This window comes from Loxodonta africana, chromosome 1 (assembly GCF_030014295.1).
Source record: "Loxodonta africana isolate mLoxAfr1 chromosome 1, mLoxAfr1.hap2, whole genome shotgun sequence".
NCBI lineage: Eukaryota > Metazoa > Chordata > Mammalia > Proboscidea > Elephantidae > Loxodonta > Loxodonta africana.
This window is the reverse complement of record NC_087342.1, coordinates 151,880,547-151,908,309: the sequence shown is the minus strand read 5'-3', so window position 1 is coordinate 151,908,309 and position 27,763 is coordinate 151,880,547. Positions and strand designations below refer to the sequence as shown.

At 40.0% G+C, this 27,763-nt stretch overlaps 1 protein-coding gene across 9 annotated transcripts in view; it reads left to right on the top strand.

The window, feature by feature from the left end:
* The window catches only part of BACH2 (BTB domain and CNC homolog 2), a 418,232-nt gene that overhangs the window by 261,109 nt on the left and 129,360 nt on the right, over window positions 1-27,763 (top strand). The window contains exon 1 of one of the 9 annotated variants that reach the window (XM_064289020.1): window positions 956-4,985. The exons of the other annotated variants lie outside the window; for them this stretch is intronic. The gene's annotated coding sequence lies outside the window, so the exon portion shown is untranslated. Of the gene's footprint in view, window positions 1-955; window positions 4,986-27,763 lie in introns of those variants that run through there. 9 annotated transcript variants of the gene reach the window in all.

The window sequence follows — 27,763 nt, the reverse complement described above, 5'->3', positions numbered from 1 at the left end:
CCCTAAGGATCTATAGTTTCAAAAAAAGTTGAGAGAGCACTTTCCTAAATTATTCCACTTCTCCTTTAAGACCCCAAGGAGGAAGTAGAATTGATTATACATAGGGTCACTATGAGTCAAAATTGACTAGATGGAACATAACGGATATATATATACACTTAAGGAAAAGGTAGAGCCAAAAATGTGTAGATATAGATATATAAATGTGATTTCAATCCCCTCACCTCCACCCCAGGCTTTCCAAACTGCTCAGAAAATAAGCTCTCCATGCTTTTCATTTAGTGTTGGAGACAGGGCAAAGCAACTAAGATTTATGAGCCAGTTGCCATGGGGAGCTGCTAAAATATCAAAAAATTAGAATTCAAAGTTTGTATAACAAAGAAAACCCAGGTCAGCAAATCTAAGGATCCTTGACATCCACAGGTACCCACTAGCACCAAAATCTTGGGTTGCAACAACTTGAATATAGAAGCTAATCAAAGTAAAATTCAGTCCCATGAGTTCAAAGACCATAACTCTGGGGCGGACACATCATGCACATTCCCCCCACAGAAGACCAGCAAGCCAGGAGTCATCCAAACAAAACGGCAGAAGGTAGAGAACTTGCTGACTCTCCTGCTCCCTAGGAATCAGATGTGCCTGGTTCAGGACTCTGAATGCATGACTAGTGATATTCTAGCTACCTGGAACTTAACTAGGAAACCCTGGTGGCGTAGTGGTTAAGTGCTACAGCTGCTAACCAAAAGGTTGGCAGTTGGAATTCGCCAGGCGCTCCTTGGAAGCTCTATGGGGCAGTTCTACTCTGTCCTATAGGGTCACTATGAGTCGGAATCGACTTGACGGCACTGGGTATTTTTGTGGAACTTAACTAACCAAAACCCTGAATTAACTAACTTGCTTACTTTCCCACCCCCACCCACCCCACCCCCTTCCACACACCAGCCCTACCACGCACATCCCACTTCCCTTTTTCAGAGATAAAAGTTTAGAAAACAAGATAGCTTTAGTTTAGTGAAGGTAGAGCATATACCCTGGGGGATATTTGTAGCTGATGACACTGACCTGCTGAATCACTGAGGATGGTTAAATATTTTATAACTAGAAAAAGAAAAGGCTTTGCAGGGATTGTTAACAAAAAGTATTTTTTAAGCTGTTTGTCAATTAACCCAAAAATTAAAACAAGAAAAATATCTTCTTACCCTCATATGTCTATTTAACAGACATCTTATTGTACCTATTCTCATGCCTTAATAATAATCTAAAAATGTTGATGTAAGATAGAAAAATATACCATTCATATTATTCTTCTTGGGAAACTGCAGGTTGGGGCTTTTACCACTTTTCCAGTGCCAAAATTTAAATTTCAGATGTTCTGTCAATGTTTTGGAAGCATTCTAAAAGTTGTCATGTTATTGGTTTTAAGTATAAGAAACCTGTTGCCGTCGACTGGACTTATAGCAACCCTATAGGACAGAGTAGAACTGCCCCATAGTGTTTTCAAGAAGCACCTGATGGATTTGAACTGCCGACCTTTTGGTTAGCAACTGTTACACTTAACCAGTGCGCCACCAGGGTTTCCTTTAAGCATAAAGTATAACACAATTTCATGAACATATACATTAGCTCATATAGTTGTTGGGGGACCATTGGCACAATTGTCTTTTTTTTTAAGAATGTATGACACGATTATCTGTAACGATTTAGCTTCACACTATGTTCTGTTCAAGGCACTGTCAAAATTAATTTGCATTCTCTGCGTATACACTAATGATACAAATAGGAGTGATGTTACTAATGTGGAAATATAAATTAATGTGTACATAAAATATTTCAAATAAAATTCTCTGTGATGCTGCAGATAAACTAAGCTATGTATATTATAAAGCTGATGACCAAGTAATAGCAATTGTAGCACAGTTTATCAACTTATTCTAATAATTGCCAATCTTTTAATGTTTTAGAAATTATCTGTGAGCTCTTTTTTGATGCACCTGTCACTAGTGAAATGATATCTCTGGCTGAGTCGTGATTTAACCTAAGGGATCACATCACACTCTTCCAAGGACACCCTGTAAAATTGATCATTGTAAAATCCTTGGCACCTGGAGCTTTGTTGCAGTGGGAGGGTGCACAGGCCATGTGTCACGATGAGGAGAACAGTTTCTGTTCTTCTGCCCAGAACATTATTTGCAAAGGTTTGCAGCGTAGCAGGATTCTTAGAGTCCTTGTAATGCTTAACTGGAGCCCTGGTGGTGCTGTGGTTTGGTGTTTGGCTGCTAACCAAAAGGTCAGCAGTTCAAATCCACAAGGCGCTCCTTGGAAACCCCGTGGGGCAGTTCTACTCTGTCCTTATAGGGTCACTATGAGTTGGAATCGACTTGACGCCAATGGGATTTTGGTTTGGTAATGCTTAATTAGAAGCTATAATCTATTGTTTCTAGCAGATTTTTCCTGCATTTTATGCCTGTTCGTCACCAGGCCAGATTATTATGCTGGATTCCATGTATCAAGTATTCATAATTACTAAAAAGAACAGAATCAGAAAATAATTAATTGCTTTTCTATCATGAGAGAAGTAGCTTTATTTTCCTGATTATAAAAGTAATAAATATTTATTCTATGTAGTTTGTAAAATAACAGAAAAGCATAAACAAGAAAAGAAGTTACCTATAATCCAAGTACACAGACAAAAACCACCTGTTAACACATACTTTTATGTATTCTTCCAGGGTTTTTTCAGTCACAGCACTGGGCTGGGAACTAGTTTCAGATTTACAAGTAGTTCTCTCAACTGATTATATCTGCTAGAAACAATAGATTATACCTGCTAGTTAAGCATTACCGAACCAAAAACCCATTGCCGTCGAGTCGATTCCGACTCATAGCGACCCTATAGAACAGATGAGAACTGCCCCATAGGGTTTCCAAGGAGCGGCTGGTGGATTTGAACGGCCAGCCTTTTGGTTAGCAGCCAAACATCAAACCGCAGTGCCACCAGGGCTCTAGTTAAGTATTACAAGGACTCTAAAAATCCTGCTACGCTCCAAACGTTTGCAAATAATGTTCTGAGCGGAATAATTTGGCAAGGCTTAGGAAAAATAATATTAGATATCATTTTATAGGGCAGTGATCTCCGTGTTGCTGATTTTTCTCCCTTCGATCACATTAATCACCTCTTGTGAGAATAGATACCTGTGTGGACTCACCAGTCTCTAAAGTGGAAACCTCTATTAACTGGTATTTTCATTCCTACATTCCATCGATAAAAATAACTCCAGACACTGGTGGCCCTCTGAAGTCACAAAAGAAAGCTTCAGGTATGTACAAGATGGTTTTAGTGTTCAGTGAACTGATCGTGTCCCAGTTATTTCAAATTAGTAACCCATGTAATATACGGCAATTGGGCAGAAACAGGAATGCCTGATTAACCAGGTTCACCCATTTCCCAATCCACAATTCAGACAATATGGGCTCCAGTATAATTCTCATTTTATAGTTGATGGTAGCAAAGTTCGATTCAGATATATCCCTTCTTGTTCTGTGAACCAGAGAGTTTTCTCTCAACTTCACGTTCTCTGTTCTTTTTCAAAGAAACTTCTCTTCAGATTCCTCTGGTGTGGTGTTACAGCTCCTTGGTTTGTGCTGGTATCTCTGTACTTCCCTTTAGGAAGTGCTAGGACTTTGGTTCAGAATGAATCCTAAAACTTAGCCAATGAGATTAGGAAGGGCTTTGGGCACTCAAAGATAAAAATAAAAGGATTGTTGAAGGATTCATTTGAGAAATGTTGTAGGAATGCCATTCACAAACCTTATGTGAATAGAGTAGGAAATATTTAGTAGAAGAGATTTTGTTTGTTTAAAATTATCTGCATTTGGCAATAGTTATGGTAGGTTGGAAACCCTGGTGGCGTAGTGGTTAAGTGCTACAGCTTCTAACCAAAATATTGGCAGTTCAATCCACCAGCCGCTCCTTGGAAACCCTATGAGGTAGTTCTACTCTGTTCTATAGGGTCGCTGTGAGTTGGAATGACCCGACAGCAGTGGGTTTGTTTTTTTGGTATGGTTGGGTCTTATCATCGCCTGTACAATATTCTAAATTCCTTGAAAGCAGGGGCTTCTCTGCGTCCCTTCACACCCTTTGTGTCTTTGTACATAAAGGAACTCAGAATGTATTGGCTCAAATTAATATTTCCGTAGCTCTTGAGTGACAGATGAATGAATGTACTCAATCCAGGTAACTACGGTTTGCCTTCTTCCTACAGCAGTTGAAGGGTGCTTTGATAAATATTTGCAATTGTGTCTAGTGCCGTGTTGGGTACAGGTGTGGGGAAGTGGTATACAGTACTTTGATCCTCCCTTGGAGAAGGAGATGCTAACGTGGATAATGAGCATTTGGTTCTTCGTCTTCAGTTTCGGTTTGCTGTCTTACTTCACTGAGTCACAGCGCTCGCTTCGGTGCCGTTCAGTGATGGGGTATGTCATTTAAGCCCGAGACTGTCCCTTGGACTGTTTATGACATTGGTATCTGAATTTCCCATTACATTCACAGCCGGCATTTATCATATAATTTCAAGAGTACACTAAAAGCTAGTTGGCTTTGTAGTTGACATTGAGATTAACTTTCTCTAACCTAAACCAGTGAAAACTAAAATGCTCCTCACCACATAAAAGTTTTGCTTTCGCTGTGTTCAGACCCCTCCCACTTTGTCACAGCACAGTCATTTGGAGTCTGATTTGGGGGCGGTGTGGTTGTATCTCAGTGGTATGACCCACTTTTTCAGATACTTATTCACCCATGTTTTTACAGCCCAAGTCAGAAGTTCTGACGATAGTGGACTCTCACCCAAAAGAGATTTTCTGATCCACCTCAGCACTGCTTTAGTAACCGTCTGTTCTCGGAGGTGCTAGCTCTGCAGGGCGTGTGTTAACTACCAGAGGATGACAGGACATTTCCTCTAGTTTCTGGATAATGAGCAAGCACACAGGTAAAGATGCATTTATCAGAGTTGACTCCTTTTTTGTCTTAATGATTTTGTTCAGTTGACTTTCAAATATTAATCACTACCTGTATATGTTTGCTGTTGTGGTTTACCGAGGGCTCAGAGCAACAGGCATTTTAATTGGCACTCTGGGACCTTCCTAACTTCTCATAAAAAGTCTAAAGAGATAAAAAAAAAAAAAAAAATAGTGATCAAAAATAGACTGTATCTTCTTTATGCCTTAGCTAGTATCCTCTTCATCAGTTTTTTTTGTTTGTTTGTTTTTTCCTTATTTGCTCTCAAGGTGCTTGTCTCTAAGTATCAGATGCTTCACTCTGCAGTGATAACCATGTGTGAGTTAATGCTGGGTCAGCTTCAGGCTGTTTGTTGGTGAAGTGTGGATAATGCAGACAGAGAGAGAAATGTGCAGAAGGGAGGGAGAGGGCAAGGGGATGCTGTGCCTTGGTTCTACTGCACGCCGAAAGCAGATTTAGGTCAAGGGCTATTGGCAAAATCACTCCTGACTAAAAACAGCCCGCTTTATTTCTCATACCACTTTTGTTAATTTGAAGAAGGTTTAAAACACTATCATTGTTTCCAAACAACATGTTCTAGGTTTACAGCGAAAGTCTTTGGGTACATTTTTTTGCCAAAGGTTGGTTGCTGTGTGGCCCGCGGCACAGTAGTGCAGGTGCCTGGTGGAGCGCACTTGTCCGTACACTGACTGACATGCCAACGTGGAGTCTTTGAAAATGCCCATCAGTAAGTCAACTTTGTTTTTCCTGAAAGTCCTGATGCATAAAAAGAATGAAAGTACAAACACTAACTGGAAAAAATGTCACACATTTTAGCCACTTTGCATCCCTTGTTAGGACGAAGCCTTAGTTGGGTTTTTTTACATTTGTGAAGTTGTGCGGTAGGTGGAGCAGTGTGGGTGGCCCAGAAAAAATAGCGGTTAGAATAAGATTTTCCATTTATTGCCCTTTGTGCATGGCTAAAAATAAGATTCATACAAATCAGAATATGTAGTGCAAGCAGAATCACTCTGTTAATTCTGATGACTGGCCTGCCCACATCTTTGCATCTGTCTGGTAAGTGGTACATTGGGAAATAAATGTGTCTCCGTTTAAATAGCGAAAGGCAGCCAGGTTTTTGCCCTGTTTGCCTACATGTGATAATTTATCAGCATTTTCCCCTTCTGAAGGAAGAAAGGCATAGCTCATACATAAACAAATTGGGTTGTTGGAAGGATGAAAGTAGAAGCAATGGAATTCTTGAATCTTTTTTAAAAAGTAATTGTCTTGTTTGAAATGCTGTTTTACAACATGCATCTTTTGGACTCATTGCTAGGAAGTTGTTTCTTATAAACTCGTAGAACAGCAAAGAAGGAATTTCTTAGTGATGTTGTCTGAGGTACTGGAAAACTTTTGTTTGCATAGGGATGGGGTGGAGGGAGGGAGGACAGACAAGGATGAACGCATGCCTGCCCTGAAGTTAACCAAGTAAAAACTCCCCTTCATCTGGCTGCTGAGTCTACTGCAACCACAGTAAGTGATAACGTGTCAGTTTGTGGCTAGAAGAAACACCAAAAAGAGGTGGCGTCAGCCTTCACAGGGAAATTCATAACTTCATGATCCCAGCGATGGTGCTGTCCCCATTCCACTGACTGAGTGGCTGTGGCATTTCCAAAGAATGAGAATGTCTGAGAGTGTTCTGAGCCTTTTGGTTTGATGTAATGTGTGAAATCGATGACTCAAGAGGGCAGCCATTCCAGAAGCCTCTGGAAAATGAAGATTGCACATCGCATTCCTCTTCGGTATCTCTGACCATGGCAGACAGCGTGATGCAGTGGTCAAAGCAAGATGAAGGCTTGAGGAAAAGAAGGACTCAGGATCAAAACTTAGCTTAGCTACCTGTTGCCCTTGATCTATTTACTTAACGTCTCCAAGGCCTGGATGTCTTTATTTCAAAAGGGGAACAGGAATAGTACCTACTTCATAGAGTGGTTGCGAAGGTTAATTAAGTGAGATGATGAAGCACAAAGCCAGCTCTTAATAAAATGATGCTGTTGTCATTCCTATTTGTGCCATTGCATCAGAAGAATGGGTTGGAGAATTTTAAGGCATTTGGGGGTTGCTTTCTATGCTTAGAGTACAAATTTGGGAATTAAACGGGCAAAAGAAGGTCAGTCCTTGGTTCAGTGTTTCTCGTTTGGAATGATACAGCCATTTACACTGTGGTTTGGTCATTCATAGATTACTAATGCTACCTTGGAGGTTGTCATTGTTTTTCCCTATATGGTCCCATTAAATTAGCACAATGTAGGCCTCTCTTTCCCTTTTAAGATCATCCCCATATTGAGCATATTCAGTTATTTTTACTTTCTCACTATGTTTTTTTATTTCAACACGATATTTCAGTTCTCACATCTGTGCATGTTAATTGTAGTACCTGCTGGTGTACATTATGAAAGAGAGAGCTAATGTTGTAATCAAGTAAGGATTTAAAATATCTCAGGTGGGAATGGGCCAAACTTCAGGAGCAATTAGCTTCAATGGTGGTGTAATTCCCTACAGAAAATATTGCATCTGTTATAATCCTGTAGATGACCAGATGCTGACAAGTGGAAAACAACTACTGCTGCTGCTTTTTTTTTTTTTTTTTTTTGCAAATTATTTTCTGTTTCATGTAATACATGCCTGCCCTTCTAGGAGTCCTTTCTGCTTACCAAAGCATCCATCAAAAAGTAAATACATTGTATATTTCATAATACAAGATCATAATTGTGTGATTCCTGGTTAGCCTTTAGAATTCAGATGCTAAGAGTTCAAACCGGACTCTTCCTTCATCCTCCTCCGTGACCTTCCTGGGATGTGGTTTCTTCATTTGTCATATTAAAAAAAGAAACTGTAACTCCTTGACTTTGCTTCATCTGGGACCTGACAAGAAGTGATGAATGATACTAATAAGCTAAGGAATTAAAACATAGTACAGATATAATGCAGTGATAACTTGGTTTTATCAATCAATGCATTTGCTAGTTTTTTGTCATTTTTTGTTTGTTTTTTAAACATCTTTCTCCTAATTTTCCTTTTCATGGTCTGTCCTACCATCCCGGTCACAGACATGAATTCTGACTTGAACAATGTATCATTGGGTTTTCTGGGTTTTTACTGTTAGGAGCCATCCATCTAGGGTGAGGACATTTCTTGGGTCATCTCTGCCAGGAAGAAGGAAGATCTATCTTTTATTAAAAGGGTACCCAGTTTCTTCCAGTGAGTGACCCAGAGAGTGCTGCTTTTTCCATTTTTCCCTGTAGTGCAAAATGGCAGAATGCTTATCAGGCAGTGCAGATCATTCTAGGTAACTTACAAAGTTCCTGGCATTGCAGATAGAGCGTCAAACCTACCCCCCAACCCCATGCACGCATTCATTCTCTAACTTCCCATTATCTTTGCCTGCCTTTTTGCACTTTCCCACAAACTGAATTTTCTGTTAAAAAAAAAATTCATAGGTGAGAGAAGGTGATAAATTAGACTCTGGCTTTGATTCCCTCCCACACTTTCATAAGGAATGACAGAGATTCTGAAATGCATCCGTTGACACACACGGTGTGCTTCTTCCTGCATAACAGCTGGCTTTAACCTATCCTTCATGTGCAATTTGAGGGGACTGGCCGGGTGAGCTCATTATTCCTTTGGTTGAATAATGTAAAGCATTTGCAATGGAGATTTACTCTAATGATGTATTTTAAGTGCATGTCGGCATTGCTGGTTTAATGCACTCAGTCATGGAATACTTTCGAGTTTATTGCTAATGGATGAATCCTTGGGAAAATCGGAATTTTCAATACGATTGACATTTGAAGTGAGAAATATAAATCTAATGAGAGCATTTCAACCAAGGTTTGTAATTAGGGCTGAATGGAGTAAATTTGTACATGCACACCACAGAAGGGCACAGCAGAAGGTGAAATTGCATGCCCTGCTATGAATGAGGGATGAAGGCTGATGTATCAGTGTCAGGCAAAGACAGTACAGAGTATAAATGATACTGTCACCAAGTGCTGCACAGGGTGCCCAGGGAATTCCACTCCACTAAATTACATTACTTAGACAGACCTGAAGGCGTTGTGTCGGGATGAGAGGAGGGAAGAAAAAGCTGTCAGCACTGAGCAGAAGATATTACAATACAACTGGCTGTAGGGTTGGAAGTCAGTCCCTGGTTTCCATTATACCTGGCTCTTTTTGTATTCTCCTTTGTTAATTTATAGAAGTTACAGTGTGTACATACAAAAGCACATGATGTCTATTGAGGTGTGGGTTACAGTCGACCATAAGGAAATAAATGTAAATTGGTTTGTGTAAACTGCTGAGTGTTGGATTCTTTTTCTTGTTATTTCTATCTGGTTGATATTTGTTCTTTCAACCTCTGTCTTAATAAGAACATATGTTTCTTTAATCCTGTCCTGTCACTTGTTTCCACTTCCATCCCTCTATCCCTAAGGGAAACAAATTGTACCGGCCCTTAACATTTCGTTCTGTGAAGGAACTCAAAGTTAAGAACAGTTGATTCCAGTGATTTCTGGGGGGAACACTATTTTTTTACATCTTATATTCTATCTCCCTGCAGTGGAGTGAGGCCGCCCTTTTTTTAGTTGACCTGTCGTACCATCTCTGGGAAAGTATTAGGAGCAGAAAATAAGAGCATCCATTGTTCCATCACCTTCTAGGTCATTGAAGATGTATAGTAAGCTTCGTCCAGTTTGACCTTGAATACCATTTCCTGAAAAAGCTATGACCAGCTGTTCTGGACTTAGTTGTGGTTACTCTTTAACCAGAAAGTAAATGTCTTCCTCCTGAATGGCTGGATTCTGAAACAGCATCCATTCTGACTTTCTTAAATATGTATTACACTTTGTTCTTAGCGAAATAAACATGAAAGAAAGAAAATATATATATATATATTGCTGTCAAGTTTATTCCAACTCATAGTGACCCTATAGGACAGAGTAGAACTGCCCCATAGAGTTTCCAAGGAGTGGCTGGTGGATTGGAACCACTGACCTTTTGGTTAACGGCCGAGCTCTTAACCACCGAGCCACCAGGGCTCCAAATATGAAAAATATCTCTAATAATCAGTTAGTAAGGAGAATACATGGTATTCTGCAGAATGTCTCTACAAGGCTTCCAAATGGCAGATTTTAAGTGATCTTGAAACAGGGGACACAAATAGATATAGATAGAATAATATCTTGGATTTTTCTTTGTTCTTTCCAAAATAATACTCTATCCGTATCAGGGCATCATAATTTAGTCTTCATTTTGTAGCCATAGTTACAGTCTTATTTTATTCATACAAGCATAAAACTTAGTAAAGCCAAGATATTTGGAAAACCAGGTTTGAGGGTGGAGAGTAGAAACTGGTTCACAATAAGGTATCAGTTTTATATAAGGTACCTTCGCCTTAAAAATGTTGTTAGTGAATGGTTCTAAAATAACATCAACATGTAAAAGGCATCGTGTAAAGTGTCTTAGTGCCATGTGCCATCCTCAGAATAAAAAGGTTGTGCTAATAGATTTTGCTTTGTTTACTAAGCTTTACGAAAAGTTGGGGACCTGTAGCTGTATGGCAAATGAGAGTCTCTCCCTAAATAAACTCACTAGAATTGTTTCCTTTTTTATTGCATTCATTCTGATGCATTCTAATGGTAGTGTGTGCCTTATATCTTATATCTTCCTTTCATCTTTGACATCAGTTGGGAAATCATGTGTGTTTGTTCTTTGCCACATATTTCTTTTTCCTGGCCTCTTGATGCAGTATGCTATCAAACTACATCTTTGAGTTTTTCTCAATCGAATCCTGATGGAAGGAATTTAAGGGCATCTGAAATGGAACTGGTTTAGAGCCTCCTCCTCTGATCTGTAGAGCTTCCTTTGTTCCTGCCTCCCTACCAATGTCTGGCTCTATTCTCTTCCTTTTCTTACATTAAAATTGGAAAGGAAGAAACAGAGAACTCCTTAGGAGAAATAGGTCTATGGAGAATTGCAAATACTCCTTCAGAAGCTATTCATAATTTTGAGAAATATAATGAACTTGAGCTTTGAGTCCTGTTGAATCCCCCGTGAATGATGCTGCCATCACCACCACCCCTCCACCTGTCTCCCAAAAGACTACCTGTATTTTTTCCCTAGTATTCTGAATGGATTCTCTTTCAAGTGAAACACATGTCGAGAGAATTAGGCTGGTTGCGATGCAGCCCGCCTTTTTAGTAGTTTACAGGATGATTCTTAATTGTCCAATTAAGTGCTTCTGTTTCGGATTACCTTAAAGTCTGCAGTGTGTAGAAAAAACTTTTCTATAGACCTTGATTTACTTGTCAAAAGTCAACCCATTAACATTAGCACTTCACTGACATGATCATTATGGGGTTTCCAAACTGACAGCCGCTGCCACACACTGCCATGTTCCCCGAGTTCCCAGTGCTGCAGAAAAAGAGACTTTTGTTCTAACTTGATGAGGGAAAAAAAGTGCAAACAACAACACCAGCCCTACCACCAGAGATCGTATAAAGACATGTTCAAATGAACAATAAGGCCGTTTGTTCACATATGACATAAGGATATAAGAATTTAAACAACAGGACCTCTTGTGATATGTGGCGAAATATGCACCACAAACGTTGTGAAGTTCCCTGTCTCACGGAAGGCAATTTTTACATGGGCTTCAAAAAACCCATTAACTTAGAAACCACCTTTTAAAAAAAGAAAAGAAAATCACTTGTCTTGCTATAACATTAAAGCAATTTCAGTTCTAAAGAAAGTTAAAATGCATTCTGCTATATAAAGTACATGCACTATAATTTACAAAAAATACCCTTCTCTGTTTTTTTTTTTTTTTTCTGTTAGGAAATGCAGTACCTCTTCTCTCCTTCACCTGAGATGGGAAATCCCTCTGTTTTGTCAAGACCCTTGTTTCTTTGAAAAATATTCATCTTTTTCCAAAATGAAAACAAAATCTTTTAAATCACTTAGATTCAAAATGAAGTTTTAGGGCTTGATAATAATTCTCTAAGTCCTTCTGACATTCACGGAGCATGGGGAGGGGAATAATCTTTGCTTTGAAGTGGTGTTTTAATTGAATTTACTTTAATTTGAACCCTATCCTTTTTGCTTTGACCCATTGAGAAAGACTTGGTATATTAGTGAACCCCAGCAGGGCCATAGCAGAAAAATGCAGATTTCCTTGTTAACTTGGATCAGGATCTCTGGAAACACCCCAAAATTGTTCTTATTTTAGTGATTTTGATATTTGAAATGTGACCTTCCAGGAAAAGTAGGCGGGAAACCCATGTGTTTGTTAACTACTCAGAGGTGCTCCATTGAGCTAACTTAGTATTAAACTCTAAAGATGTTCAAGTATTTACAGATGGTTATATATACAGCATCCTTGCAGAATCCTCTTAATTGAAGAAATGTTTCATCTCTATCTCTGTTGACAGAAAAGATTGCCTACTGATAATTGCTTTGCTTAAGTGTCTGATAATATGCCAGGAATGAGAGGATTCTGTGTTAGGTCATCTTTAATTATGCATGTACCACCTGTCAGCTCTAAATCAGTACCAGATTAGATTCTCGCAGAGTCAGTTTGGGGCGGGTCAGAGGGAAGCTTAGGTGATCTCTTTTAGAAACAACAAAAATAGGCAGTAGTAAACATGACTTGTAACCTGCAGCTTTTTTAGGAACCTCATCTGCATTGTTCTTGAGCAGCAATAAACCATTCGTACATGTGAAAAATGTTTGAAATCTCGCCCAAACTATCTCAAGTGAAGACAAATTACTGCGAGAGAGGATGGTAGTCCCATCTGTTGCATTTCCTTTTTGCTCCTTCCCATCATTGTAAATGAGCCAGGGAAAGCTCAGAAACATTTTTTATAAGCTGTGCGAAGACAGGAAATATGTTAACGATAGTTAGATTTCATACATTTCAGGGGTTTTTTTTCAGTAGTTGCTTTGCTTTTTTTAGAAGGACAAATGTGGGTTGGAAATAATGCTTGTTACCCTCTGTCAGCTTTTGGTAGTTTTATTCTCACTTTTCAGGGTTGTTTGGGACTTTCTGGTGGGATGTTTAAGGTTCTTTATTGAAGGCTCTGTTCTCTCTTCTATCCTTTGATTGCGTGGATTTGTGAAAGGTGTTGATCTGTATTTACCTGTGTGACGTTTAAGGGATGCCTTGAGTTATTGTGCACTTTTCAAAGAGATGGGGTTGGATGATTGAGAGGCTGAAGGCAGACAGGCAGAAAGAAATAGCAGGTGTTTGGGTTATCGTGGGCTTTCTCTGACTTATACTTGCAAAGGTGAGGCTCCTAGCCTGTCTGTTCTCCAGCCTGAGAACACCTGCCTCAATAAGAATTTGTGAATGATAACCTTAGAAACAGGGATTCTGGAATTCCTAAAATACTTTATTTCAAACACTGCTGCCTAGAGGTGTTGAAGAGAAACACAGGTCAGCTGATAAAGGGGCCAAGACATCCTGACCCCTGTGCGGTTCCACCAAAGCACAGTGGTCCAACTCATGGCTCTGAATAGCTCGTGGCTGCCTTTTGATACTGGGGTGCCATTTGCTTTCCAACCCTAATCAAACAGTCCACTGATGTTGAGTACAATCTGAGAAGAAGAGTGGGCCCAGGAAATACTGATTAAGATAATCTTGCCAGTATTTGACTATTTAATGCTCACTTAATACTTAAACAGGTGGTGTATGGTTAGCTTCCAACTCTCTGTATAAAAGATACTTCTTAAAACAGGAGACCACAATATATCCCAATCCTTGGCAGAAAAGAACAATAAAAAGTGGTGCTATGCCAGAGGTAAGCTAATGAAAGGAATTGAAAAAAAGGAGAAATGGGGAAATAAAGGCGGTACTACCATGTTCTCTCATTCCAGTCCCTCTGTGCAAAACCTTTTCCATCTACCTGGAAAGCTCTTCCACTTGCTCCACCTGGTTGACTTTGAGTTGTAGTTGAAGCATTATCTTCTCCAAGACCCTTTCTTTGATCCTTTCAGGCAAAATTAGCTCGCCTTCTCTGAGATCCCATAATACAATGCCTACTTCCTTCATAGCACTTAACCCTCTGAACTGCAAGAGCCTGCTTGCTTATCTTTCTCCTCTATGACGTGGTTGCTGAACAAGCTAACATTACCTTAATTATGACAGTAGAGAGATCTCATTTCCAGAGAAAGAGCAGGAATGCTTTCATGGGACTCAGCAGTACTTAGACCATATAAAACCAAAAAAAGAAAAGATCAAACCTGTTGCCGTCAAGTCAATTCTGACACACAGCAACCCTATAGGATAGAGTACAACTGCCCCATAGGGTTTCCAAGGTGTGACTGGTAGATTTGAACTGCCAACAATTTGGTTAGCAGCTGAGCTCTTAACCACTGTGCCACCAGGGCTCCAACCACATTTAGAGTATTATAATCCATTTTTCATGTTACATTTGATGAAGGAAATAGACAAACTTGAGTGCTTGGCAAAAAGGGCATCAGGAATGGAGAGGCCACCAGAAAGTATGTCTTATAACTAGTTGTTGTAGAAACTGAGAAAGTTTAGGCTGGAGAAGAGAAGAAGAAGGGGAGAGACACTAGCTGTATTTAGATATCTGAAAGATTTTGTTGTTCTAGAAAAGGCAAAACCAAAAGATAGAGGTTGAAGGGAAAGAGATTTGGGGGTCAGAACAAGAACTTTCTTCAAATAGAGCTAGCCCACAGTGGAACCAGTGGCCTCATCTAGTGACAATGAAGGCTGTGTTACTAGGGTGAAATAATTATCTGTTCAGACCACGTTTGGGAGCTGTGATAGACAAGATTGCCACACAAACCAGAAAACCCTAATGTCATTTTTAAGGCTTAGATCCACATTCTATGTACAATCACAATCAGAATGTCCAGGGTGCCCTAGCCAGACCAGAACATAGACATCAGCCTCAACCTCCATTGAGTACCTGGCTGGTCTGGTACTCAGCACTCATCTACCACAAGCCACAGTCTGAAGTTGGAGATGGGGTAGGGGAATTTCAGCCTGCTACTTCCTCAAGGAGGCTGTACAGTGAAATAGAAGGAGCCCTGGATCAAGTCCCAGTTCATGTGCTTCCTGGCCCCATGCTAGCTATGTGACTATGAATGGCTCCCTTAAAGCCTCGAAGCCTCCATTTCTTGCCATGCTAGATGGAAATTACTTTGTTCATTTCATAGAGTTACCCGGAGATTAAGCGAGATAAAGGAGTGCTTCATGGATGGTAATGTGCAAAGCCCCAGCTCCACTACTGATGATCTCTGAACTCAGTTTTGTCACCTGTACAATGGAGATCATTTCCTTCCTTGCAGGGTTGCTGTGATGATTAAATAACATATCACATATAAAAGCACCCAGCACAGGGCCTACCACAGGGCAGGTGTTCATGACTGTTAGCCTCATTCCATCCTCTTGATCTGGGGAAACAGGTAGAAGATGTTCTCTCTCACCCACCTCTACTGATGAAGTCCTCGAAGGTGCTCTTTTACCTGCCCCCTGAGACCTAGCCTAATCCTCATATCCCTGCCTGTTCACCATCATCTCTGCACTGGAGCCTTCTTCTTAGTCTCTTCTCTCTTTTTTCCCTTCTTCTCACCTGCTTTACTTCCATCTCTTCCTAATTCTCTTGTCTTCTTTTTCTCCAGCTAAGTTCCCTATCCACCTTATTTTCTGCATAAGCACAAATTTTAAAATAATGTCTTCAGTAATTTTTTTGTTCATGACGAGATCTTATATAGTTTTTGGTGGGGGAGAGGAGGGACGATAAGTCCTTTTTCATTTTCCTCCGAATTTGTTTAAAGTTCTATTTTTTTATGTTAACGTTTTCCCCTTCTCTCATCCCTTGGGCTTGTAGTCATTAACTTGCCAGACACACAGCAACTGATTATCTTTATGACGTTGCTGGAGTTAGGAGAGTGCCATTCACGGGGAACTTAACCCATGTATTAACTCAGACATAGCAAATTGCTAAATGTGTGCCTTTAAATGAAGAGCTTCAGAATGCCAATTTGATTCTCTTGTTCATATCCTCTCCCATTGAAAGGAGGCTGCTGAAACAGAAAAGGCATGGGCAGGGGAGGGGAAGTTTCTGCCGTTTTACTGAGTCAGAAATTGGAATGCTGCCATCCAGATTCAGACATCTCATCCTTCCATCTACCCATCACCCATTCAGGAAGCAGGTCCTTGTCTAAGGCCAATGTAAGGTCCTGGAGCTGACACTAAAGTGAATGATATGATCCCTCCCCTCAGGCTTTCTCTATCCTAGTCCGCTATTTGAGCAGCAAGAACTGTAGCTTATTGTCTGTGTATTCCTAGCTATCTAATCGCAGATTGTACCCAGTAAATACAGGAGTAACAGTAAAAGCAGAGTGATAGAGGGAAGGAGAGAAGGAAGGAAGGAAAAATAATCAAGGGAAGAAAGGAAATTGTATTATATATGGTGCCAGGGGTGCATATTGGTGCATCCCATAAATGCAGTTTAATGATTGCTATTTGAATCCAGGGGGACATCGCTACATGTGGAGATTTGAATGAAGTTTACGGGAAAACGATGCTAATTATTCTCATTTGTGTAAAAGTCCCATCACCTGTCTGTCAGTTTGTCATATTATGATGGTTCGTGTGTTGCTGTGATGCTGGAATCTATGGCACTGGTATTTCAAATACCAACAAAGTCACCTGAGGTGGACAGTTTTCAACAAAGCTCCAGACTAAGACAAACTAGGAAGAAAGACATGGTGATCTACTTTCACAAATTAACCAATGAAAACCTTATGGATCACAACAGAACATTGTCCAACTTGCTTGCTTTATACACGTCATCAGGAGGGATCAATTGCTGTGGGAGGACATCATGGTTGGTGAAGCAGAGGGCCAGTGAAGGTGAGGGGAACCCTCAGTGAGATGGATTGGCACAATAGCCACAACGACAGTCTCGAACACGCTGGTGATCATGAGGATGACTCAGGGCAATGTTTTGTTCTGTTGGTCAGAGTCAGTTCAACGGCTGTCATCTGTCTGTCTGTCTGTCTGTCTAGAAGGCAAAATGGGAGCCACGTGATTTCTAAGTACATCCCAGAACACATACTTTGTCCAATTTTTCTCACACCAAGCTATGTTGCTTGTCATTTGGCAGAATAATACAATTTCACCACTTCAGTCATTTCTCATTTTTAAATCAGAAAATAAATTCTTTCCCTTCCAAGGAAAGAAAGAAAACAATCTTATTTCTCTCTCTTTTTTACTGAACGTGGTGTTTCTTTGGGAGCCATTGACCTAGTAGAAAGAACATTGCTCTTCATTCTTGGGTCAACTTCTGACCCAGACAGCATCCAGTTGATTCAATTATCTCCCTGGGCTTATGTTAGGGAAGGGGTGGGAAGAGAAATGCCTCCCTTGTGTACACCGCTGAGTCATCCTGACAATCATGTGAGAAGAGACCTATACAAAAGCACTTGGAAAACTAAGGTGCTAAATATGCAAAGAATTTTATTATGAATTACAAAGATGTCGCCTTCATTTTTCACAGTACATTTATTTGTTTCTAAAATCTTAGAATAACATTTGAAATCGTTTGCTATCCATCATTTACCCAACTGCCAAGTTTAGTTTAAAAGAAGCTTGCAACATCCTGAAAGAAGAGTAGTTTTCTTCTTTTTTAAGATGATGCTCTGAACTTTTGTCTTATTGCAAATATACAATTGATATTTCTTCCTAAACCAATGCAAAGATGTTTGAACTTTACCAAACTTGACCCTCCCCTTTGAACTTCCCTTTCTGTGGGTTTCCGTAACACTTTGTTCCTGTCTTTACCTACCACACCGCCTGTGCAGGGATGTGTAAAGACCAAATCCCACCTTCACAGTGCACCATCCAACAGAAGGTGTAAGACATAAGGTAGCCAGTGACAAGTGTCTGTTTGATAGGTAGAGCTGGGAGTAAGGGCATTTCCAGTGGTGGTAACCTTTTAAGCAGAATAAGAAGAAAAGAAAACACAAGACACATTTGAGAATCTTAGTATTCTCTTACCATATAATATTTTTTAATTTGTCTTATCCTTTTTATTATATCACAGGATCCCTGAGGACAGGGACTTTCTGATTCATCACTCTTATATTTCTATAGTGCCTGATATGAGCTTACAAATAGTTGTCGACATTAGACTCTGACTTATAGTGACCTTATGTACAACAGAACGAGACACTGCCCGGTCCTGCTCCATCCTCACAATCACTGCTATGCTTAAGCCTATTGTTGCAGCCACTGTGTCAGTCCATCTTGTTGAGGGTCTTCCTCTTCTTCACTGACCTTCTACTTTACCAAGCATAATGTCCTTCTCCAGGGACTGGTCCCTCCTGGTAACATTCCAAAGTATGTGAGATAAAGTCTCTCCACCCTTGCTTCTAATGAGCATTCTGGCTGTACTTCTTCCAAGACAGATTATTTCGTTCTTCTGTCTGTCCATGGTATATTCAATATTTTTCAACAGCACCACAACACAAAAGTATCAGTTCTTCTTTGGTCTTCCTTATTCATTATATATGTGTATATGTGGTGATTGAAAACATCATGGCTTGGGTCAGGCACACTTCAGTCCTTAAAGTGACATCTTTGCTTTTTAACATTTTAAGACGGTCTTTTGTGGCAGATTTGCCCAATGTAACGCATCATTTGATTTCTTGACTGCTGCTTCCGTGGATGTTGGCTGTGGACCCAAGTAAAATGAAACCCTTTACAACTTCAGTGTTTTCTGTTTATCATGATGTTGCTTATTGATCCAATAGTAGGTCTTAGTAAATGGTTGCTTGAATAAATATGTTCTGTACAATGTCATGCTTAATTTCCGTCTCAAAATTAATACTACGATAAAAAGAAAAACTCTTGAACTTAATTCCACACATAAATGGTATTTTGGACCTTTCTCAAAATAAGTTTGTTTGTTTGTTTAGTTTTTAACCTTGGGGGAAAACAAGCAAGTGCTGATTCAGGAAGAGATCTAGAATATAGTCAGAATAAATACAGTGATTTTGTTTACACTTTGGGTACAAACCAGATGTAGAGAGATTTCAAGGAATCTTCCCTATAACAAGCAAAGAGGCTGCTAAGAACCTGTTTTCATGAGTAATTGGGTTTCCCTTTCGTCTGGTTTAAGTAGGCAGCAGAAGCTCCTTTTACCCGGTAACCTGCATGGAACAGAGATGTAGCCACTAACTTTATATTTATGCTAGGCTTGGTAGGTTCCTTCATTTTTGCTAGAATGTGTAAGCTCTATTAGTGCAGAAGTATTTGCTTTATTCTCTGTTGTATCCCCAGTGCCTAGAACTATGCCTGGCCTGTGTTGCTGTTGTTGTTGGGAGTGTCAAGTTGGTTCCAACTCATAGCGACTCTGTGTACAACAGAACAAAACACTGCCCGGTTCTGCACCATCCTCACAATCATTGTTATCACTGCAGCCACTGTGTCAGTCTATCTAGAAGAGGGTCATCCTCTTTTTCGCTGACCCTCTGCTTTACCAAGCACAATGTCCTTCTCCAGGAACTGATCCCTCCTGATAACATGTCTAAAGTATGAGACATAATCTCACAATCCTTGCTTCTAAGGAGCATTCCGGTTGTACTTCTTCCAAGACAAGTTTGTTCCTTCTTTTGGCAGTCGGTAGTATATTCAGTATTCTTCTCCAACACCACAATTCAAAGGCCTCAATTCTTCTTCGGTCTTTCTTATTCATCATCCAGCTTTCACATGCATATAGGGCACTTGAAAACACTATGGCTTGGGTCAGGCGTACCTCAGTCTTCAAGGTAACACCTTTGCTTTTTAACACTTTAAAGAGGTTTTTGCAGTAGATTTGCCCAATGCAATGCATCTGGTATATAAAAAAAAAAAAAAAATTTTTTTTTATATATATAGTAGGTGCTTAATAAATATGTGTTGAATGAATGAGTGCAATAAGCATTTACTGAGCATCTACTATGTGTCAAGTCTTATACTAGACTCTGGGGGCTACAGAGATGAATAAGGTATAGCCTTTGCCCCAGGAACATCATAGTCAAATGGGAAAGACAAATACTGAAATAATTATACAGTGTGGAAAACCAGTTGTAAAAATGTGCAGAGAATTTATTGTTTATTATTCAAGAGCTATCACCTTCAAACAAGAAGTATCATCAAACAATCAGCTTTTGCCACCTGGCCTATCCTTTTGTTTTCCTAACTTTTGGCCTAACTTGTTCAGTTTCCTGGGTGGTAAAGGCTCATGATAAGCTCCAAAACACAATCAGTGCTAAAGACTGCATAGAGTACCAAAGTGCACATCAGACTTCCAGGTGAAATACAGTTGCCATGTAAGAATAAGTGTTGCTGGTTTGAAATTGTCCTTTCCAGCGCCCTTTCTCGTCCAGTTTTCTTTGTGCTTCCTCTGTCTTCCTTCTTAAAGACTGGTATTCCATAGCTACCCCCAGAGTTTCAGCTACCACCTAAGAACTGAGGATTTGACTGATCTCCAGACTCAATTTCTCTCCAGTCCTCTACACCAAACTGTCTATTGGACATTCCTTGGAGATTTCAAACTAAAACTGCCCAGATAGAATTCATTATTCCACGCTCCTATTCCCCTGTCAAGATAAATCATCCATATCCACCAATCAGACAAGCCCATGAGTCATAGTCACCTTTCCCCTTACATTCACTCCATCCAAGTAGTCTCCAGATCCCATCAGTATGACCAGTAGGTCTCTGATGTATGTCCATCTACAGCCTCAGTCCTGTACCAACTGACCACCTTGCCCCCAGCCTTTTCCTCCTCCTCTAATCTATCATCCACAAAGAAGCCATCTCGTCATTCCTTCCCTTAAAGTCATTTATTAGTTCCCATTGCCCACTTGATACATTTAAACTCCTTAATGTGACTTACAGCCTCTTCATTTCTACTTTTCCTGAGCCTAACACAGTACCTGAGTTCAATGTGTGTTTACTGAATGAGCCAATAAACCCAGAGCTGGAGAGGATGAGGGGCATATACATGGAAAACTTCACAGGTGAAGGCAAAGGTAGAAATCTATGTGGTGTGTTCAAGAAAGAAAACCAATGGCTCAGGTAGCAGATTTAATGTGGGGGGGAGAGGAGATACAGCTGGGCACACACATGCACACACACACTCATACACACACACGCTGCCCTTTGGCCGTACCAAACTATTTGAGGTTTCTCCATGTACCCTGTGGTTTCACAGCTTTGTGCTCTTGACAATCTCTTGAACCCTCTCCTTCCTACTCCACCCATCTACCTGGCACACCTGGCAGGCCACCTCTTCTGTGCAATCTCTCCTAACCTGACCTCTCTCTGCGCAGTTTATTATCACACTCCATTGAAATTATTTTTGACTGAGCCTTGTTCTTCCTGGACTGGAGGGGAAGGAACCACATATTAGGCATTTTTGTATACCCGCCATTGATACAGTGTCTGGCAAATAGCAAACAAAGCTCAATAGAAGTTTGAATGAATGAATGAATGAGTCTACCTATCAGTCTATGTTCATGCTTCATTGTGAACTTCAGCTTTGCCTTCTCCCTGCCACTCTGCACTGAGCACCAAAGGCTGTCAGTTTTTCTTCTGCAGTCTCACAGGTCCTCCCTTGCCATTGCTTTTGCCACCTCCTGGGATAGGCATGTGTTACGTCATGCCTGACCTTGCATCTTCTTATATTAGTCCCTCCTGCCTCCTCACCACTCTGCATACTACCTTCAGATTGATCTGTCTTAAGCTTCACTATGCTCACATCATTTGCCTACCTGGGATACTTGGAATCCTTCAGCAGCACCTCATCACTTACTGAATAACATCCAAACTCCTCAGCCTGGCATTCAAGCCAGCTCACCTCACACCTCTCAATAGCCAAGCTAAATTCCAGTGCATTCCACAGGTGGACTTTGCCTTTCATCCTCATCCCTTCCACTTGTTGCTCTTTTCCTAGAACGACCTTTCCTTTCCCCTACTTCAGAATTGTTCTGATTTTTTTTACCACCAGACAAAATGCTCTTCTCACTCTCAAATTCAAAGTGACTGTCCTAGCCATAAGTGATTTTCTTTTCTCTGCACATTTACAATACTTGATTTATACCACTCATGTGTTCCTTATGATATGTTGCTTTTGTTGTAATTATGAATCATATCCAGGCCTGCTGTATTCAGGACATGTGCTGTGTACATCACCCACAACTTTCTGTAGTTCTTACCCAACCTGCAAGGTAAATACCATTACCAGTGATGTTCATGATTTGTCCGAGATCACACAGCTGGGAAGTGGTGGAGGTGGGCTACAAGCCCAGGTCTCTGTGACTACAGAGCCTGTGCCCCACCTCCTCTAACAGCCATCTTGCTCATGGTTCCTGGTGCCTCCCCTTGAGTAGAGAGAAGTCCTGGGTCTTCCATATCATAGTTTTAATGAAATATATGTCTATCAAGTAACCCCATGCACTGATGATACATAACTTAATGCCTTGTATACAGAAATGTCGTATGAAACAATGCCTAAGATGTTCTGTTTTTCTTTTACAGTTTATGCTGAAGCACTTGCTTTATTTAAGTATTCAGGGGACCGTGTGGCCTTACTATTCCCACTGTCTCCAGGACTTGTCTATTACCTTATTCCTGGATTACTAAATTATCTTAACTCTTCCCCTTGCCTGGAATCCATCCTACCTATAACCACCAACTAATCTTTGTGCACATCAGCTTTGTCACTTTGCTCCAGTAACATTGAATTAAATTCCCACGGCTGACATTTAAGTTTCAAAGTCCTTTGTTTTGCCTCATCAGCCCTCTCAGCCCACCCTACAGTCCAGAACCACGTGTCCAACTATATCTCCTAATCCCCACCTCACAACTAAATTCTCTATCTGAACCATTGTCCTCCTCTCTTGAGCACACCACGTAGATTCCTACCTCTGCCAGACTTGTAAGGTTTGATTTTTCCATGTAAATGCCTTTCCTTCTCTTCAACTCTAGGTTTGTTGGTTCATTCGGAAAGTCCACATTGAGCCTGGCTGTGAACCAAGCACTGTGCTAGGCTTTGGAAATGCAGAAAATAAGGTACATTCTGCCCTAAAGGGGCTCCTAGTCTACTGGAGTGTATAGACACAAAAGCAGACAGCATATAGCAACATGGAAATGCAATGAAGGAGAAGCAGAATAGTCTGGGGAACTGTCACAGTTTATCCATTCTTTAAGATCTGCCATGGTCTTTTTTTTTTTTTTTTTTTGTCCAAATTAATTTTTCTCTTCTATAAATCTTTATCATACTAATTATCCTGCATCATGCATTTTGACATTTAATCATATACTACTACCCTAGATTATGATTTAAATGTTTCATGTCCTCCTTTCACAGATGAATTTTAAATGCCTTGAAACAAAGCCTATGCCTTATATGTTTTATACCAGCTTTATTAGTTAGTATTTGCTGTGTAACAAAATACTCCCAAACTTAGTGGCTTAAAGCAACGAACTTATTTCTCACCATTCTGTGAGTTGGCTTATGGAATGCCCCACTTTCATCCAGGTACTTCTTGCTCCAAAGTCTTAACTATCCACTGAATAGAGCCTAGACTCTTTAACATCCTAGAGCAAGCAGCTCAACACAGTCCCTACACACCTACTTGTCTGGACTGCTTGCAATTCTCTGCATATACATTGTGCATTCTATGTCCACGCCTTCCTTACCCTTGATGTGTGGAGTGTTTCCCCTTCCCAGATGTGCCTGTTGAAATATTATCCATCTGTCAACGCCTGGCCCAAGTGTCACCTCCTCCATGGTGCTTTCCTAGGCACCCCTATGGAAAGTTACTGCAGCTCAAATGGCACGTGTCACATACTGCTTAGATTTTTGTGTTATCCCAACTTTTCCACCACATGAACTGCCTTCTCTTTGAATCAGGGACCAAGTCTTACTCTTTTTTGTTTTCTTCTGAATGTCTTGCCACAAGGGAGACTTTCAGAAGGAAATCTGTTTTATACATAAGAGAACAATTAAAATTTGCATAGTACTTATTACCATTTTCAAATCCTTTTATTTATCATTTTCTAAGATACCATTGATGTTGATATACATCATTATTTTATGTATCATTAAGAAAGAAAAAATACCAATTAAACTATAAGCTATCAACTATAAGACATATCTTAATGTCAAAAATGTTATTAGATGGAAAATGTGCATCCTAGAATCAGTGAAATACAGAATGTTAAATCCAGTTCAGATAGCTATAGGTATCTAGCTGGATATTTATGAAACGTGTGGATCTAAATGTGTCAGGTATTAGATCCTTACAACACCCATATAAGAAAGGCAGGGTGGGTAGTAGTATTCCCATTTTACAGAGGAAGAAATCGAAGTTCAGAAAGGCTACAATACTTGTTGAGAGTGAGACAAATATAACTAAGAGAGCCAAATTTTATGACCCAAATCTTATGGTTGAGACATAGCTGCCTCACTGAAATCACCTGTCAGTATCAGAATCCTTAAGTCAGCTCTAGGTCTAATTACCAACATGTACACCTGTTTTTTCTGTTCATAGCACTAGCCGAAATTATATGCACATCACTTGGCCTTTCAATTTGTTTTTCCCAGCTGTATTGTTTTGTCATGTTACCCCAGGAACATCCTGTTACTTGACATAATGTAATGTGATGTGATAGTTCATGCTGCTTAGCAAAAATGAGAATGATTGGTGAGTGCTTAGGTTTTCTTGGGTAGTAATTAGCAGGCAGAATCTCTCTCACACACACCCATAGGAGTTTCTCAACCATCCATTAGCCTCAAAATTGTAGAAAGCTTTCCAAATCCAAGACTTCACATAATCGCTTGCTTTTGGGTTATGAGAAGCAGTCTCTGAAATGTACAGTTAAAGGCCAAAGCTCTTGTTATTAGTAAGTTTAGATATTTATTATACTTTAAAAGAATGGGTATGTGCATATTTTGACTTACATAAATATTAAGCTGATTTTCAAGAATAGGCACACTAAAAATCTTTCCCATGTATGTCTCGTTGTATATTTATTTTATTCGAATTGCTAGGTAAAAGAAGAGAAATGCCAATGGAAGCGTCTCCCTAGATCAGCAGGAACTGGAATGTGTTCAAGTCCTGGCAGAGTCAGTTCAGCCTTTCATCTGTCCTAGGGAGATGTGTTGAAATTCCCCCACTGTTCTCAGGATTACTCAGCCTTTATTTGAGTAGCTTGTCAATTTCTGGTCACAGCACTTTAAGAAAAAGCAGTTGGAGAGAGGCAAAAGACTTAGGAAAAGTAGCCAAATGATACAGAATAAGGTTTGTAAAGGAAAATTAAGAGAAAGAGGTTGTTTAGCTTAGAGAAGAAAATGTGGAGTTAATTTCTGACTTCAAATACCTAATGGTGTTTTGGTGAAGAAAATAACAGTTCACCTGTATTCCACAACAGCTAAACACGAAACAAGAGGAAATTGACTTCATTTGTGTGGGACTGATTACATGGTGACAAAGTCTGGAAGTGGTTTCCAAAGGTTAATGAGGTGTTCATTCTAAGACCTTCAGGATTCACTTGCCAAAAGTGGATAGGAGACTCAACTAGAAAATCTCTTAAGGCCCCTCAGCACTATGACAGAGTAATTACCTGCATTCATAAATGCCCTCAAACAACTTGCAGATCATAATTATAAATTATGTCCTGTAGCATCTACCACTGGTCACTGTGACATGGGTAAATTTGAAGCTAAGACGTAGCAGACCTCGTGAAAACTTAACTGTATAGTCCTCAAAGCCTTCTGTAATGTAGGTAGCCTACGCTTCTGTTCTGTGGGTTGTGTAGATGGCCATAAGTGTATATAATCTTTAATACCACCCATGGGGGTGGAGGAAGGAAATAAACTTCCCTTGTGCCATACTCTCCTCTAGCTTCTACCCCACTTTACTGTTCTCTTTCACACAAAATGTCTTGTCTTCTTGTCTGTAGGCATTATCACTTCTCACTCACCTCCTACTCTCCTCAACACACTCCATTAAAATTTCTGATCCCACCACTCCACCAGAGCTCTTCTTAGCAAAGCCACCAGTGACCTCCTTGTTGACTTATCTTCCTCTACTTCTCAGAAGCTTCCCATGTACAGTCAACCACTCTCTTCATCTTAAATGCCATATTTTCTTGGCCTCCTTGGCAACACTCTCTCCTGGATTGTTTCTTCTCAGTTACTGCTGCTGTCTTCTCTGCTAGGTGTCTGAATTGGTGTGCCCTGGGGCCTGAGTGACCTTGTTATCTCATCCATTCCCAAGACTTCATTGCACTAACTCTTCAATTTACATCTTCAGCCCTGATCTCTCCCATAAGTAGCAGGTTTATATATGTCGGATAGTGACTCCAAATTTGACATATCCAAATGTCAGATAGTGACTCCAAATTTGACATATCCAAAACAGAAATCTTAATTTCTACTCAGACCCCACCCCACACATACACTAGAAACTATTCATCTCCTATTCTGCCCCTGCCTCAGTAAATGACATCACCAGCCTCATCCAAGGATCCTGAACCTCACCTTCCACATCCAACCTATCAACAACTCTTAACTGTTTTTACATCCAAAATAGTATCAAGTCATTTCACTCTTTCCATCTCCTCTGCCACCTCTCTAGACCAAGCCACTGTCATTTCTCACTTAAACTACTACATTAGCCTCCTACCTGGCCCTCTGCTACCATTCTTGCCTTCCAACAATGCATTTTCTACACGGCAGCTGGAATAATATTTTCAAAGACAGCAATCAGATTTCACTGCCCTGCTTTTTAAAACATTCCAACGAGGACCTCCTTTTCTGGCAGTATAACATACTGATACACTGAAGAGCCTGTCATTATGGGATTTGATAGATACTACATAAATTTACATTTCTGTTGCATTTTTCAGTTTCCAAGAAGTGATAGAACTCCAAAAAACAAACACAAGTAGCCGAAAGCATTTATGTCAGCAGTAAACACACAGAAAAGGCAGAATTTCCCTTAAAGGAAATGATGTAATATCAACATCACTTGTGTTTGTGTATGGTAGTGGTGTGGGAGTGGGGACTGAACTGAGAATCCAAGATTAACCTAAATATAAAATCTAAAACAATAAAGATCATAGAAAAAAATATAGGGACAATGCTAGGAGCCCTAATACATGGCATAAACAGAATACAAAACATTACTAACAACGCGGAAGAAAAACTAGATAACTGGGAGCTCCTAAAAATCAAACACCTATGCTCATCCAAAAACTTCACCAAAAGAATAAAAAGATTACCTATAAACTGAGAAAAATTTTTAGCTATGATGTTTCTGATCAGTGTCTGATCTCTAAAATCTGCATGATACTGCAAAAACTGAACTACAAAAAGACAAATAACCCAATTACAAAATGGGCAAAGGATATGAACAGGCATTTCACTAAAGAAGACATTCAGGTAGCTAACAGATACATGAGGAATTGCTCACAATCATTAGCCGTTAGAGAAATGCAAATCAAAACTGCAATGAGATTCCACCTCACCCAAACAAGGCTGGCATTAATCCAGAAAACACAAAATAATAAATGTTGGAGAGGTTGTAGAGAGACTGTAACACTTATACCCTGCTGGTGGGAATGTAAAATAGTACAACCACTTTGGAAATTGATTTGGCACTTCCTTAAAAAGCTAGAAATAG